We start from the raw sequence: 13,175 nt of genomic DNA on the forward strand, positions 1-13,175 counted from the left end.
TGTCTCTACCATACTACAGAAATTTATAGATGCTCTCAATTCATACTATTATAGTATTATCTTTAGCAGATTAGGATGATAATACTATGCTTTGATTTTTAATAAATCACAAAGATCTCATGGTATGTTTCAGGATACTTCCATCTTTTTTCCCAGCATTTGCTTTGAAAACACTATTTAAATATTTCTCTTTAAATGTTTTACCTTCATCCTTCTATTTATTTAAAGTTCACCCAGCAAATCCTGCCGGCAATTATCCTACAGCTATGGTTTTTCACTTGCCTAAACAGAAACCATATAAGCAAATAATAGCTGTTTTCATTCTACATGACTAATCATATAGCAGTCACTGACTTCATTTGCAATTTCCAGCTACAGTCACTAGATGAAACCATCCATTAATATGATTTTCATATGGCACCCTACTGTCTTTCATTTACAACATGAGGTGTGAACTATTAAAATTAGGCTGGTTTGTATGTGTGGCTTCTGGAATCAGTGGCTTTATGATATGAACATATCATATAGCTAATTCTATCTCTAACAATATTGTATAAAAGCAACAAGAAATTCCCTACTGAAAAGATTTTACTGGGAAGCTTTAGGCCAAATAAAATCAGAATTAAAACAATCATATACTCCCAAATCAAGTATCACTAGAGAGATGAGACTTAGAGGTAAAAAACATGCATTTTTCAATAAGAAATCTTTGTAACTCAGAGGAAATAGTAAAAAGGAAAGAAGAAGAAATCACACTGGAATGGAGTAAAGAAAGAAAAACACAGATCAATAAAAGTTTTACATCAGCCATTAGTTTTCTAATACTCTACAAATACTTAAGTTTTTAATACTTTTTTATTTGACAAATATTATGAGGTGCCTGATCTTAGAGTTCTTCAAAACACCAGATTGTGGGATATTTCTGTACTTTCTCATGAATCTAACTCTAATAGGTTCTTTTATTCCTATTTTTCTCTCTATGTCTCAAATATATATGTATTTTCTTAGCACATGGGAGGAAATATCATTTTCCCAATATACTAATTCTATGGAAAGGTCAGTCTTTATGGTAGGCATCCAGAAATATATGGGGACAGGATAGAACAAAAGTACTTGGCCAGCATGCCAAGTTGACATCAAGTTCTGTATTGTTGCAGAAGACTCAGACCAGGTGAAGAATCCAACAATGCAAGAGGTAGCTTTCAAAGATACAAACAAAGCAAGTGGGCTAAGTAATGACAACTGTCAAATATGTAAATATATTAACACTCCACATTCAAATCAGCCATGAGGGAACATGTAGGTAATAAATGCCCAGAAAGAGACCAGGAGAAGTATTCCAGCAGCTAGTGTGCCAAATATTTATTCAGAAATACCTGAGCTCATGCCTATAATCCTAGCACTCAGGGAGGCCAAGGCGGGTGGATTGCTCGAGGTCAGGTGTTTGAAACCAGCCTGAGCAAGAAGAACGAGACCCTAAAATGTGGTATATGTATATCATGGAGTACTATTCAGCTCTAAGAAACAACGGTGATATAGCACATCTTATATTTTCCTGGTTAGAGCTGGAACCCATACTATTAAGTTTCCCAAGAATGGAAAAACAAGCATCACATATACTCACCAGCAAATTGGTATTAACTCAGCAGCACCTAAGTGGACACATAGGTACTACAGTAATAGGGTATTGGGCAGGTGGGAGGGGCGAGGGGGGCGGGTATATACATATATAATGAGTGAGATGTGTACCATCTGGGGGATGGTCATGCTGGAGACTCAGACTTGTGGGGGGAGGGGGAGAATGGGCATTTATTGAAACCTTAAAATCTGTACCCCCATAATATCCCGAAATAAAATAAATAAATAAATAAAATTGGTAAAAAAAAAAAAAAAAAAGAAGAGCGAGACCCCGTCTGTACTATAATAGAAACAAATTCATTGGCCAAGTAATATATATAGAAAAAATTAGCTGGGCATGGTGGCACATGCCTGTAGTCCCAGCTACCTGGGAGGCTGAGGCAGAAGGATTGCTTGAGCCCAGGAGTTGGAGGTTGGTGTGAGCTAGGCTGACGCCACGGCACTCACTCTAGCCTGGGCAACAAAGTGAGACCCTGTCTCAAAGAAAAAAAAAAAGAAATACCTGAGCACCTACTATGTGGCAGGCAGTATTCTGTAGGATACACAGCATTAAATAGAATGAATGAAAGTCCCTGACTTTATGGAGTGTACATTCAGTGTCAGAGACAAATAAGATAAACACAGAGTGATTGGAGCTTAGGAGAAAATAAGGAAGAAGGAATGTGGTAGACAGTCCCCCAACATGTCCACCATTATTATACCTGTTTCTGTATACACATCCCACTCCTCCCCTTAACAAATGGGATCTATTTTCTCTCTCCGTGAATACAGAGACTGGCCTCCCTTCTCGCTTTGACTAACAGAATAGGTGGAAGCATCAGCTCCAGGCCTGGCCCTTAAGGGACCTGGCAGTTTCTGTGTTGACTCTTTGGGAACCTAGCTGCCATGCTGTAGGGAAGTTCAGACTATCCTTCTGAAGACAGAGTCCACATGAAAAGGCCCTGGATCATGAGACCCAGGTGAGGAGAATGACAAGAGGGAGAAGAACCAAGGTGTACTACTGGGCTTGCACCTGCTGGCAGACGCATGAAAGACTCTTGCTGACACCACACCATGTGGAGAGAATAAAAACTCAGCAAACCCAGAAAAGAGTGAGAAATAATAAATTGTTTAAAGCCATTTAATTTTAGGGTGGGTGGTTTTTAATACTGTAAGAAATAACTGAAACATCAGGAAAAAAATAAAGAGGAAATTAATAATTATAAAAGTGAAGGACTTATAATAAAATGATGAGATTTTCTATGTCTTTTCTGAGGGTACAGCAAGAGGGAAATATTTAAATTGCATAGGGAGAGAAATAGTTAAAGTAAGCAGAATAATTCCTTTTGACCACTGGAAAAAAGTGTGCTGCATTTCTAAACTAGAAGTTGAGAGGCAAAGAATGATCTTGCTGACTCAGTTACAGGACTTACCCTGAAGAACCGTATCTAAGGAGCAGCACCTGAGGAGTGGCACACACTTGCCTCAGCCACACCGGCTCTCATCTAAATGGTGAAAGTCTGGACCTCAAGCCGAAACCAGAGGACTTAATGGTATGAGGCTTTGAGGGTCTCAGAGGGGGTGGTGAGTGTATTTTGCAAGTGGGAAGGATGTCAATCACTTGGCAGACTGCTGTCAACTATTACACTGGTAGCCTACAATTAAGGACAACTCCGGGTGTTCATACCCTTGTGTAATCTCCTCCCACAACGACCCTGTCCTTGGCCATGTGACTGGCTCTGGCCAATGGGACATTAGCAAGTGTGATGCAAGCAGAGGCTTGATAAGCCCATCACATTGGAGCCTGTCTCCTTGGAAAACCCTCGCTTGGAAGCCAGCCTCCATAATTTAAGCAAGACCTGGGGCTGAGCCACTGAGAGCGAGCCTCGTGGCGAGGCCCTGCAGGATGAGTTACCATGGAGAGAGAGAGAGACCATGTGGAGGAAAACCAAGATGTGCCCGAAGAGCTCCCAGCTGAATGTAGTCGCTCTGCAAAACTGTCATAAATAACAAATCATTGCTGTTTAAGCCACTAAATTTTAGGGCAGTTTGTCATGCAACAATAAATAGACATCTGAAACAGAGGATAAGGAGTAGGAAGACATCAGTGTGAGAACAACTTCAGGAGGTTGAAAAAGAAGACATGTAGATCTCTGGAGAGAGAACATTCCAGGCAGAGAGAATAGCAAATGCAAAGGCCCTCAGGTAGGATTAGACCTGGCTTAACTGAGGAACAGCAAAGAGACCAGTGTGGCTAGAACAGGAAGGGGAGAACATGAAGAGAGGAACTCAGGGGCAACAGGGACCAGATCAGTATAGGCTTTGTAGGTCATCGTAAAGACTGTAACTTTTATGGAGAAGTTGATGGGAAGCTATCGGAGATTTGTATGCATTCATCTTGTCATTTGACAAATATCTAGGCAGCCTGAGTGTATGCCAGTATCATGGTGGTGTTACTGAAAACTCAGCACTTGTCCATGAGGCCAAAGAAGAACAGGGCAAGCAGTTTGAAGAGAAAGGAAAAAGAGTTTACTTTGCCAGCAACGGAGGAAAAATGGTAGACCTTCTCGTCTCAAAATCCTAATTTTTCCTGAACATTCGCAGAAATACAGCGTTTTTAAAGGATGGGTTCTCAGCTGCAGGCAATTACTGTTCAACTACAGTTGATAATTCTGATCATGCCATCTCCGCTGAAGACAATCTCGAGACCTCCACCCAGGATCTCTCTTTCTCAGGTTGGGCTGGCCTGTCTCCTATTGCACAAATAGGCAAAAGACTTACCCTGCCCCTCCCAACCACTGGCCTAAGGCAGGAATGCAGGCTTTTGTTCTCAAAAAGGAGTGCAGGATGTTTTAAAGAGACAGAAAATATTTTTGCCCTTTTTCCAGGCCATTCCCTCTGTTACAGTGCTGGGCATTCAACAATAAACAGGACTTCATGTGTGTTGGAGAGAGGAGAGTGGAGGTGAGGAGAAGGGGAGCGAGGTCACAAAAGAACTGGACCAAGGAGGGAGGGCAGGAAGATTGCTTTCAGCTGGGCTCAGGCCAACCTGAAGGACATTGGACGGGTCAGCTTTGTGAAAATAACAGGGAAATACCTAATCCCACAATTTCCAGTAACAGTTAAAGATCAATGCCATGAGTTTTTCCACTGACAGACATCCTGAGGGAGTTCTGTTTTGCACAACTTCTGAAAAGAGCTGAATGCACAGAAAAGAGATGTAAATCTTTCTCTTTAAAATTGTTTTTTGAAAATCTGCTTTTTAACAGAGTTCCTGAGTAAACAGCAGGAGAACAAGCTAAGGCCTCAACCATATCTCAAGGGCAGAGTCACATCTCCTAAAATAATTCCATCTCCAAGGAAAGGTGGGAAAAGCAACTCTTGGACTTTGAAATCCTATCACCATTTTTGCTATCAACTGGCAGCCATCACTATCTTTTTTTCTCTTCCTCCCCCTTATAATCAGCAAGCCACTTGTCCTCAGGGCTGGCACCTCCCTTCTCTTTCTTTGGGATGAAACACCATCTCCCTGCTCTCTTCCCTGCCCACCCCCCTTTCTCTTCTCTCCTTCTCTCACTTTCTCTCTCTCCTCCAAGGAGATAAACATTTTTTCTTTTATATATCCTAATCTGTGTGTGAGAAACTTTTCTCCACCCACGCCATGAGCACCCACTAGGCCTTCCACCCTAACAGACAAGAGATTCCTGCAGCTGAGATCCCTCTGTTTTCCTCAAAGTCTCTCTTCAGGGGCATCTGCTACCACTTTACATTAGAGTACATTATACATGCATAAGAAAGCTTGCTTCTTTTTTAATGCAATTTGATTTCCTAAAAGGTTTTTCCAAATCATGACATTTCATCAGTCATGTGCATGTACTCTCTAAAGATCTTGCCAGGCTCCAGTATTGTGTGCTCTAAGTGTGTGTCAATACATTTACAGAAGCTCTGTGAAATTTAAAAAGACTCTCTTCAAAAAGACACTGTGTACTTCCCAAAAGATACTTTACGAATATAGTACTTTACAGATTGCAGTGAGGTTTCAGAGCAATTGACTCACCACCCGCATCATATTCTTACAACCAAACTAAATGACAAAGTAACAAGCAAAGAAGGCATAGAGCTAACATTATCATAGCTTTAAATAAACAGTTCATGAAGCAATTTTCCTTAAGTGTGGTGCTACACACGTCAAAGTATGAATGATGACAGCATAACAAGAAGACTGTCGGGCCTCTGTAAGAGTAGTTCCTGAAGGAAAGTGTGACGAACTGGTAGCAGGTGGAATAAATTATATTCCTACCCTGGTCAACCCATAAGCCTATACTGAATCAGGATGGTCTGCCAGTTCAGGTATGACTCTAGTTAAAATAACAGTCTCATAAAACTTCTTGTCAAATACACTGTCTTTGTGGGATGGAAACAGAATTTCTCCCTTCAACAGAATAAAATCCCTCCATTTATGCTAGTCTTCCATGGGTTTATAAAGACAGAAAATCCCAAAATACTTTGCTACTTTAGAATAACCTTGGTTCAGCTAACTCATTTCTCCCAGCAATGCAGCAAAACAGTCATCTTCACCTTATGTTATTTAAGTTCTAATTAATAACAGGATTTCAATTTCCAACTACCTGACATTCAATGACTTGATTGAGCATTTATTTCCTGCCAGCAGCTCCCATTTTTCTGATAAGAGAGCCATATAAAACAGATAAGTCTAAAAATAGCATTGTGTCTACTAACGCTTTGCCCTGTATCTTTTAAATCACTCTTGTATAAGGTGTTTTATCTTCCATTTTAAATCCTTCATTCTAGAAGACCTATAGCTTAACTTCTCTTGAAATGCGATTCTGGTTTTAAGACACATAAAAAAGTGTCTGGCATTCTCTGCCACTATTACAGCCTCTGCACCCTCTCTCTGGCCTCACATTTTAGCTTCTCCTCCCCAATCTGAAACAATAATTTCCAAAGGTAAGTCACTTCCCAAGGAGCTCAGCCAATGTTTCTGTAAGTGTGTCTTTTGGTTCACCATAATTGGAATCATTTGGTGTCAAAATTCGGGTCCTGAGGCCCCACCCTAAACTTATTAACTTGAAACTTCTGGATGTGTGGCCAGGAATTTTTGACAAACATGGCGATTGATTTGGATGTACCAGAGGTTTGAAGAGCATTGCTCCAGGCAATGTTCCTTAAGCTTTGTGAGAATAGGATAAATACCACACTGCAAACCCTGAGCCCAGGAAAATGCATAGGAGAACTACACTTTGTGCATCCTCTCAGGGAGTTCACAGCAGCCCTGAAGCTTATCAATGGACCCTTGCCCTGGGATGTCTGTACCCAGAATCAGAGTTCCTTTTTTAATAACCTTTTCTTTGAGGCTTCCAGAAAAATCAGTGTGGGAAAACTGAGCACCCACTGTGCTGTGTTCTGTTCTGTTGAGGACAGTCATTGACAATTTTATCTTTTATCTCAACCTCAAAATGAAGTATGTTTTTCTTCTTATTCAATTCACACAAGTATTGTGAAGCTGAAATTGCTTTAAGAGCTTTCAAAGAAAGGCATCATATAAATGCAAATAACAGGAGATTTGATAAAAAGAATAGTCATATCCAAGGGCACAATGGCTGCTCTATCCAAATGAGCAGCTTGAGGTTTCACTGCTATTGTCATTCCAGATATATCAGAGAATAAAGACTATGAAATGAGTCTTCTGGAATTCTTTCTGCTTGAATTGCTGGCATATTTTTCTCATGGTATCATGTAATATGCCACATAGAAAACTGAAAGAAGACATTAGGATTCATAAGTCTGATAGGCTTGCTGCTACCACCCAAAAAGGGTACAGAGGTGATATCATTTTGGGGAAAATGCTCTACAAATTCCTATTCAACCCCAGCAAGGAAACTTGGGGAGCTCTGAAAAGAATATTCAGATTGTCATTCCCTCCCTGTGGCAAAATACATTTTTTTTAACACTTAGTACAAACATCCATCCACACATTATAAAGTCTGGTATTTACCATTTTAATTGCTCAGGTTGGCATGTCTACCATGCTTCCTGCTCCATCAAGTTGGTTTTTGTAACCAGGGCAACAGTGCTGGTGGTCAGTCAGCCTAAGGAGACTTTGGGGAGCTAATTCAATATAAAAATAATAAATAGCAGGATTTTTTTTCCTAGACACTCAGCAACCACTCACAGACTTCCTCTGAAATTTTCTCTGACACTATTTATAGTTTACCTTATAGCTGCCCATAGCCCTCCTTCCTTGCTTGCTACTAACTGGAGGAGCATTGGATAAAATGCTAGCAAAGCCAATGAGTAAGTGGCCAATAGCATTTTGCATAACATCTTTCTAACTCTGTATAAGCTATAAACAAAAACTAGGGAGAGAAATGAAGGACAGGAAAGTAACCTCACCTTCAGAATAGCAACCTCTGCATAGCTTTTTTGCCTGAGCACCAGATGTTAGATCTTCAACAACTGTACAAGACAGAAAAGGAGAAATGGGTAGTCTAACATGCCTGAGACAGTGAGATCTTATCTTTGCTTGATATGCATATTATTCTTTTTGTAATTAGTACCTCTTTAGGTCACAGTATTAATTTTCCTCTTGTTTGAAGAGATGGCAGTTGGAATTGCTTGTTATACTTTTCAGCATACCCATAAAGAGAAACAATCAATCCTCATGGATTTAAATAGAGAAGTTAATCAAATACAAAAGCCAAGACCTAATCCAGAAACTATCAAATGGAAGATAAGAGATAGGGGGAAAAGCCCATGCTTTTGAATAGAGACTTTAGATGCCATAAATTTAAACCAGTATATTACCTCACTTTCTTTCCCCAGCTTCACTGCTGGAGACAGCACAAAATCAGAGAATAGCCTAAAACAGTAAAACAGCGGGCCCAAAACTTGTTGGCACCAGGGACCAGTTTCATGGAAGATAATTTTTCCATGGAAGTGGGGGGCCGAGGGAGTGGAGGAGGCAGAGCTCAGGCAGTGATGGATGGGCGACCGTTTTCCTAACTGGCCACAGACGGGTTACCTGGCAGTAGCCCAGGGGTTAGGGACTGCAGGCCTAAAAGGCAAGATTAGGCCCCAGTTCTAAATGCTTCTCTGCATAGTTAGTGGGCCTTAAGGAGTGAGAATTTAATACTTAAAAATGAAGATCATTTTGTGTCTTTAGCCTCTTTCTGCCACATTAAACAAAACTTCCAAATATTCTAGCACATTTCAAAACCAAAATCTTACAACCACAGCAGGACATGCTGTAAAAAGAAGAAAGCTGAAGATTCCTACTTGAACAACTTTTCTTTCACTTCAGATCACAAACTTTGAACCTACAGAGCTTTCATGATATATCATTCAGTGGAAGGATTCAAGAGCTAAAGAGTTCTAATTTTTAGTCATATGAAATAGAGCTAATATAGACAAGACTAAAAATGTTATCAAAGATCTCCATATTTTTTTTTTTGGTTACATCAATAGAATTCTTCCATCATAATACCAATGAAAATAATACATCTGCATAAGACTGCTGGAGTGAGTGTTAGAACTTTCTTTGAAATTGCTTATTATTGTGTCTTTCACACCTAATATATTCCTGCCACAGATTGGGTATGCTATTTTATGATGAGGACAGAAAAGTCCCACTCATGATAGAACTATTGTATCATTTTCTTTCATGTTCAAAAATGTCTCCAATGTTATTGTCCATGCATGCAAATGAGGCTAGAAAATGAGCAGCAGTTCCTTCTCCACTTGATACATGTAAAGTCCATTTTTCATCAACAACTCTTTGAAGAACCTGCCACTGATTGCAGCTCTGCTTTTCTCATCACAGTCTGATGGATGTTTTTGTTCAAAATAAGCCACCGTTTGCTGATTGCTGCAGGCTGCTTGGTCTGTCAATTGTGAAAATACAGCATTTCCCAGCTAGGCCACATTGCTTATTGTAATCAGAGTCAGATGCAAACATTCATTCCAATGATACCCTAGTTCTGATCTCTATTTGCTCTACTGCAGAGTTCCTTTTGGTTATGAGGTATCCTCAGACCAAAATTGCCACAGGTTAGAGATCAAATTACTCACCCTAATGAAGTTAATTCTTCCTCTCAGAAAATAAGCCTCTCATTTTTCCTAAAAGAAATGCAAAAAAATGGTGAGTTTCCTTTTAAAATATAACTGAATAATAGCTGCCATTTTTGATGAGGAGGCAGGAAACTACAGACTAAAAATTTGCATCCCTGACAACAACTCTGAATGTTATGGGCTTCATATCTGCAATGAAAGGGATGTCGGTTAAAAATATGTTTGTGTATGTCCCACAATGTTGGGAATGAAACAGTTAAACACAAAGGCCCGCAGCTAATAGTACTCCCTAGGTACTGCTGTTAGAAGGGGATAAATCAAATTTAGCAGAGTTTATTTGAGCAAACAAAAAGTCATGAATTGGGCAGCACTGCAACCAGGAGAGGTCCAGAGATCTCCACCTAGCAATGTGGACAGGCAGTATTTATAGACAGAGAAAGGAAGTGTTTGACAGGAACAGTTTGATTGGCTACAGCTTGGCATTTGTTTTATTTGGGCATGATGTGATCAGGCAATTTGCCATATGTAATTATGATCTGATCAGTTGGCAGCCTTGATTTCCACTAAGGCTTTATATGCCAAAATGACTAAGAAAAAAATTTTTTTTAGGAAAAGACAATAAACCATTTCAGGTTTCTAGCAGTTTCTACAGTTTACCTCACTGAATATGCTTCCAACATTACCCACCTTTGTTTTGTTCTTCAGGATTTTCCTCTTGGAGGACCCACTGAGAGAGTGTAAATTATCTTGGGGTAATCTATCACCACTATGGGCCAAATACTACCAACTATTAGTCCCCCGATAGTTCTCTTTTACAGAGAAGCCAGGGGGTTGGTTATCAATTACCTGTTGTTGCAGCCCAGGTTCTCTGGAAGCAGATGCTGAGATGGAGTTTTGAATGCAAGATGTTATGAAAGATAAACACCTGTGAACAGAAAGGGAGGTAGCAAGGTTTGGCAGAAGTAAAAGTTAAATTGCAATGCATACCCCACAAAGCTGACAGATTTGGAGCAAGTATTATCTAACAGAATATCCCACTTCACGCTGAAATGGACTGATATTTATAGCCCCTCATCTCATGCAATCATCAGTTGTGAGTTGTCTGGAATGGCATAACCTCAGTGGAGGCCGGCCCTAAAGGAGCTGACAGCTTCAGGCCGTCTGCTAACTGCACTCCCCACAGCTGGGCAGCAAGACCTTCCTTGAAGGGGGTTCAAGCAGCACATGTCTAGCCCACCTGCCAGAGAAAGTAACATAAAATCATAAAAGGATTTCAACATTTTCCTGGCTCTGCTGTTCGTGCATTGATTTCTTATCACAAATGGAGCTGACACAAAAATCACTGTATTTCACTCCTCAACTCACATATCACAGAATGGCTGCTTAATTGATAGCAGACTTGAAATGTTATATAAACAACTCAATTAAGATCAGGAAGATTGGAAAGTCAGACTTACTCTATCAGCCTTCTTGGTGTAAAGATCAATGCATATAAATAAGGATTTTGCAATTTAAAAAAAGATTTGAATGCACTCATAATCAATAGCTAGAACCCTAAAGATAAGGACTGTGGAGGAAAATGATGCTTTAGCAGATTTCCAATATTTTCTAAATCTTGCTTTACTAGGAGGCAAACTGTTTTACTACTTATTTTCCAATTTTCAGTTCTACTGAGATGCAATGGATGCTTTCATTTTCTACTTAAAATGTTCAGTGGTAAGCTGAATTTCCCAAATTCTCAGGGTAATCTTGCAATCACCATGTGTGTCCTTCCACAGGGACTGCATCTAAGAAATGCTAGGCACCCTTCTATATTTCACAAAATTACCCAACTCCCACGGAAGCATAACACACCAAAAGGGTTTTACTTTAAAAAAAAATGGTTTTGCTACATAGAAATCAGAATCATTCCTTACTTGACAAATAAAACATAATTTGTTATATTATTAAGTACAACTCCATCACAGTATAAAATATGGAACAAGCTCACTTTGTAATAAATCATTTTGAATTGGGGGGGGGGAGTGTTTGAGAAACTAGAATAGCAATAGATCAAATCACCTTAACACTATGGATTTCACAAAGACATATTTCAGTTAACTGCCAGCTTCCATTTTAGCCTACCTGTGCAGATGCTCTTATGATAACTGTTAAAAATGTTCCCTGACCAGAGAATTTTACCAGGGGATGTTCCAGAGAATATCCCAGAGGAGGAGAATAGGAAGGATTAAGGAAATGTACAAAAGCATTCAATTCTGTGGAGCTAAGTGTTTAATGAAGAAAAGATCAGAGATGAGAAAAAGGTTTTAAAGGACACCAAATTGACAGGTATGACTCTAGATCAAGGATCAACAAACCATGGATTTGGCCCATGAGCCAAATCCATCCCATCACCTGTTTTGGTAAGTAAAGTTTTATTGGAACACAGCTATTCCCACGTGTTTACATATTATCTATGGCTGCTTTCATGGTACAACAGATAGCAGAATTGAGCAGTTGCAACAGAGATTGTATGGTCCACAAAGCCAAAAGTATTTACTATCTGGCCCTTGACAGAAAAAGTTTGTTGATCCCTGCTGAAGGTAGTGACAAGAGCTTGAGTCACTCAGGGCACAGTTGTGATATAGACTTAAACAGAGAAATAAGCTTCTTTGGGCAAAGAGAGAGCTGAGGCAGATTCTTTAGGACAATCAGTGACCTCTTCTAACTCCCATGTGCCAAAACAGCCAAGCTGTTTGATTATTTAGGTGGCTGTGCAGTGTAGGCCAGAGCAAGACCAAGGCTCAGCTGACTGTAGGAAGGCCTCTTTTTTCTTTTGATAGGGTTACAAGATGGCTCATTTGCTACCTTGTGGAAAGAGCTTTGAAGTAACGCAATGTGAGGTGGATTGTTGTAATTGATTTAAGTATTGTTAAATATAATATAAAAGTGGCACATTCTCCAAATTATAGTCCTCTCTGGCCCTCCCTTGACATGTTATTGGTGACTCTTCCACCTTTACTTTCCCCTTTACATAGTGGTAGCCTCCACGTTTCTCTTTTAAACTTCTCCTAATCTAACCCTCACTCTCTTGGTGGCATTTTCATGGATGTTCTTAGCTTCAGATAACTTCTATAGGCTGACGACCCTATCAATCCATCTCCTAAACCGGAGATCTGCATGTACATTTCTTTTGCAACAACTCTACTCCTCAAAATGCAATACATACGAAAACTCAACTCCTCTTTCCCCCTAAATAAATGTAGTGATGAATTCAGACTGCCTTAGTTAAAATCCTAGCACCACTGCTCCAAAGCTGTGTAACTTTGGGCAGGTTACTTAAATCTCTAAGCCTTGGTTTCTTTGGTGTAAAATGGAGATAATAGTGCCTACTTCAGAGTGTGGTTGTGGGGGTTGAATGAAATAGTGCATGAAAAACACTTAAAACAGTGCCTGACACAACATAATAGCTTAATAATGATTAATATCAG

The 13,175-nt window shown here is 39.8% G+C and overlaps 1 long non-coding RNA gene across 2 annotated transcripts in view; it reads right to left on the bottom strand.

Moving 5' to 3' along the window:
• LOC105872785 (uncharacterized) overlaps positions 1–13,175 on the bottom strand; it is a 193,673-nt gene that overhangs the window by 164,898 nt on the left and 15,600 nt on the right. Inside the window, exons 3-5 of one of the 2 annotated variants that reach the window (XR_001154739.3) lie at positions 10,552–10,630; positions 9,706–9,753; positions 7,223–8,094 (exon numbers count right to left, since the gene is read on the bottom strand). This is a non-coding gene — a long non-coding RNA (uncharacterized LOC105872785). Of the gene's footprint in view, positions 1–7,222; positions 8,095–9,705; positions 9,754–10,551; positions 10,631–13,175 lie in introns of those variants that run through there. The other variant, XR_001154738.3, reaches the window with a different exon arrangement.

This window comes from Microcebus murinus, chromosome 6 (genome assembly GCF_040939455.1).
Source record: "Microcebus murinus isolate Inina chromosome 6, M.murinus_Inina_mat1.0, whole genome shotgun sequence".
In the NCBI taxonomy this organism is placed as follows: Eukaryota; Metazoa; Chordata; class Mammalia; order Primates; family Cheirogaleidae; genus Microcebus; species Microcebus murinus.